Below are 4,741 nucleotides of genomic sequence, written 5' to 3'. Positions count from 1 at the left end.
CGCTAAGAGCCTGCTTGGGTATACTGAGCCCGAGTGAGCTCCTAGCTGGTCATCCTTGACCCTGATTTTTGACTAGTATCGGTTATGGACGTCTGACCAAGTCACGACGGGATATTCAACCAAATTCTCTTTCAGCTGCTTCGAAGCCACCGAGCTTCGTTAATTCAGACCTTGAGTGAAGGACTGTACCGCCCAGTCATCAGAGATCGGTGGTAGTTCCATTTGTTTCGTTTGGAAGCGAGATACAAACTCTCGTAGCATTTCATTATCCCTCTGCTTGATCTTGAACATGTCAGATTTCCTCATTGCTACTTTGATGGCTCCGACATGTGCTTTTATGAAGGACTCCGCTAGCATGGCGAATGAGTCTATGGAGTTAGGAGCTAGGTTGTGATACCACATCATGGCCCCCTTCGAGAGCGTTTCCCCAAATTTATTTAGTAAGACGGACTCGATCTCGTCGTCCTTTATGTCGTTGCCTTTTACTGCGCAAGTGTAGGCAGTAACGTGCTCATTGGGGTCTGAGGTACCTATGTACTTTGGGAGTTCTGGCATTCTAAACTTCTTTGGAATGGGATTCGGGTCCGCTTCCTCGGGGAAAGGCCTTTGTATGAACTTCTTCGAATCCACACCCTTCAGAACCGGGGGTGCGCCCGGAATTTGGTCGACCCTGGAGTTGTAGGTTTCAACCTTCTTATCGTTGGCTTCTATCATTTTCTCGCCCGATTCGATCCTTTTAGTGAGGTCCTTGAGCATTTTTACGATGACAGGGTCGGCTATCGACACGTTATTGCTCAATTTCTCCGGTTCCTATTCTGCTGGGGGAGCTGTCCTCGGTGCTACCGTGCTAGGAATTTTCTGGTGACTTTGCAGCTGAGCAATAGCTAGCTGCTGTGCCTGCAACATTTCAAAAATAGCATGAAGGCTAACCTCACGTTCTTCCCTAGTTGGGGTTTTGTGAGCTTCTTGTGAATCTCCTTGACACATGCTCCTGTCGGTATACAAGCTTATATCGACCCGTTGGGCGTCGCGTGAGACCGCGTCCTCAGAGATCAATTCTGGCACATTCTCAGGGTTTTTTGGTGGCACGCCAATACCTGGGACATCCACACTATTTTCTCCGTGGTCCTAAAGATTGTCGTTTTCACCTCCATTTATCGAGTTAGACATTTTGACCTAAAATCGAAGATCTTGGACAAGAAAAAGCGTGAAAGATAACTTGCGTAGTGTGACGAAACCAGCAAGAAAATAATCACTATTATTTTTAGCCCCACGGTGGGCGCCAAACTGTTTACCGTGAAAATGGTAATAATAATAATTAAATTTGTTGATGGGACTCTAAAAATACGTGATCTATTTTTATGCTAGTTTGTTAAGTAGTTGATGCTAAATACGTGAGACTTAGAGGCAAAATAAAGTTAAGGAGAGAGCAATAATCAAACCGATAGGCTTGTTATTTGGGGCCTTGGGCTCGTCGATTCTGGGCCTCGAGGCCGATCCCGAAGCTCGATTACGAGCTATCGAAGGCAGTTTCTGCGTGACTAACAGTTCTAATAAAATCAATGGCGGCTCTTTATGGCCAATGATAAGCAATAAATGATGAACAAGCACGAAGATAATAAATGCAAACAATAATATCAAGAGAGTACATAAGAGAGCAAAGAGAGTGTTTTTCTATATTTCTTATGGAGAAGCTGGAGCAACAGAGAGTTTACAAAATGTCAAAGATCCCCTTTATATAGGAGGGGAATCCCAACATAGTACAAAAGCATTAATTACCAAAACAGAGGGATGGGACAACTAGATGGCACCAGACTCTGCCAGTACTAGATGCATGCCTAGGGAACTCCCCATTCCCCTCAAGATCGCGACCAACATTGTCGTTAGGTCGGGCATCAATGAACCTCGAGGGAGGGAGCTCGACCACAACCTCGCAGCCTCGAGATGATTTTCTAAAATAACGAGAAATTGGATCCTCCAATTTCGCCGTATATAGTAGGCTTGCTGAAATTTGTAGACGAGACTTAAAGTACCCGACCATCATAACAGATAATATTGAAACTTGAAGTTTTTGATTTGCAGGGGAAGAGATGAAGGGCAGAACTGGTCCCACTAAGCGTGCCAATTTGTATACAACAAATTTATGCAGAGAAAAATAAAACTGCAATTACAAACAACTATAAAGAAAGGATTTTTATTGACAAACATTGTAGGTTACACTTTGTTTATCCCTTTATTTTCCCCTCCGATTTATTCTACGTGATTCGAGGGCCTTAGAGGCATATTTCTCAAACGTAGGACTTTAAGAAAGACATATTTGATATGTCTTTGATCTCTTAATGAATATTCCAAGAGTTTCATGGAATTTTGGAGATCTCATATTTGATCTCTTTGTGCATATTTTGAGAGTTTATGGAATTGCTGAGATCCTCTTTGAAGGACATATGTAGCCTTATTTATAGGCATGAATTAGGGTTTGGGTGTAGTAACCTCCAAGCTAGGGTTTCAGATAGAGTAGCCTCCAAGTTATTATTTCAGATAGAGTAGCTTCCAAGAAACCTCGATGGACTCTACTTGTAGTATCTTAAATTTAGGATCAAACCCAAATTTCATATGGATTTGATCCGATAAAATCTTGATGTCTACAAATCTTGCCATATTCCTTCACCTTAACGCAACATCGCACCAACAACGTTGTAGAATATCAAGCACTCACACTTGGGCTTGAGATAGCCGTTGAGTTAGTGGTCATTCAATTGCTAGGTAGCTACGAGGTCAAAAAGCTAGAATTGCATCCTTATCATGATTATGTGCAGAGATTGATCGGATGGCTTGGCAATGTAACTCTTTAGCATGTGCCATGGAAGGAAAATAAGAAAGCTGATGCCTTAGCTGCTCTAGATTCAACATTGACTCTGCCCGGCTAGACACAAATCACTATTTGCCAAAAATGGATAGTACCGCCAGATGAGAACAAGGATGAAGAAATCAAGCTCGAGCATTTGGTAGTCGTCGCTGAAGCTGAGAAGGTTGATTGGAGACAAACCATGATCGACTACTTATGTTACAGGATACTTCTAGAAGATCCAAGGAGAAAGACCGAAATTCGTCAGCGTGCCCCTCGCTTCCTTTACTACAAAGACACTTTGTATCGAAGATCATTTGAGGGAGTTATCGTGCATTGTTTAGGGGAAGATGAAGCAACTCAAGCTATGCAAGAGGCACACTCTGGAGTTTGTGGATCTCATCAATCTAGGCCAAAACTCCACTTCCACATTAAGAGGATGGGTTACTATTGGCCGACAATGGTGAAAGATTGCTTAGATTATGCTCGAAGATGCAAGGTTTGCCAGTTTCACGCAAATTTTATACACCAACTACCTGAAATGTTACACCCTACTATCGCATCTTGGCCATTTGATGCTTGGGGATTAGATGTTGTTGGACCATTTCCAAAATCTTCTGGAGGACATCTATACATCTTGGCTGCAACTGATTACTTCTCAAAATAGGCTGAGGCCGTCGCTCTCAAGGAAGTGAAGAAAGAGAATGTTGCAAACTTCATTCGAGTGAAAATCATATATCGCTTCGGCATTCCTAGTTATATAATAACAAATAATGGCAAACCATTCGATAACAAATTGATGACTAAGATGCTTTTTGGCTTCAAGCAACGTAATTCATCAATGTATTATGCTGCTACAAATGAACTAGCCGAAGCATTTAACAAGACACTTTGCAACTTGTTAAAGAAGGTCGTCTCCAAGTATAAAAGAGATTGGCATGACAGAATGGAGGAAGCTTTGTGGGCATCTCGGATGACTCATCGCACGCCGACACAAGCAACTCCTTATTCTCTTATTTATGGAGTCGAAGCAGTTCTTCCTCTTGAGCGTCAAATACCATCCTTGCAACTCGCTATCCAAGAAGGTCATACTAAAGAAGAAAACGCACATCTACACCTTGAAGAACTAGAGTCCCTTGATGAAAAAAACTAAAAGCTCAGAAAAGTCTTGAATGCTATCAAGCTTGTTTTTCTCGTGCTTTCAACAAAAAGGTTCACTTGAGGTCCTTCCAAGTTGGCGATCAATTTCTTGCAGTAAGAAGACCTATTATAACCTCTCGCAAATTTGGGGGCAAATTCACTTCAAAATGGGATGGCCCATATGTTGTTCAAGAAGCCTATTCAAGTGGAGCTTACAAGTTAGTTGATGCAGATGGCATGAGAATTGGCCCTGTCAATGGGAAATTTTTGAACAGGTACTATCCTTGAAGAATAAACGCTCATTAATGCACGAACCTAAACTGGATGTTTCTATGCTCCTAGCCCGCATGAGCCTAAACTGCGAATGACACAAAAAAAAGAGTCCGCTAGGTTGAAAACCTCGAAAGGGGCGGCCTAGGCAAAAGTTAGGACATAAAAATAACAAAAAAAACTCACTTATTTTGAACTACGTTATGACTTGATCCTCTTCACCGAGGTATGTAGACAGCTTAGAGTTTCATTCTAAGTTCAATCGCATATGCTTAAAAAAAGTGTTTCAACGTGGTATGATCATCAAAATTCGAGCTGAGTCATCATGTTGATTACTCAAATAGGCACATATTGCATAAAGAAAGAAAGTAATTTGTGTCGAGCCAAAATGGACATTTCATTGCTTCAATGCCACAAGGATCTAATACATCATTGTCAAGACTAAAAGGATGAAAATATTTATACTTCGTCCTATACAAAGAATCT

The sequence above is a fragment of the Nicotiana tabacum genome, chromosome 21, assembly GCF_000715075.1.
Source record: "Nicotiana tabacum cultivar K326 chromosome 21, ASM71507v2, whole genome shotgun sequence".
Classification (NCBI taxonomy): domain Eukaryota; kingdom Viridiplantae; phylum Streptophyta; class Magnoliopsida; order Solanales; family Solanaceae; genus Nicotiana; species Nicotiana tabacum.
The sequence above is the reverse complement of the archived record's forward strand: the minus strand, read 5'-3'. Positions refer to the sequence as shown.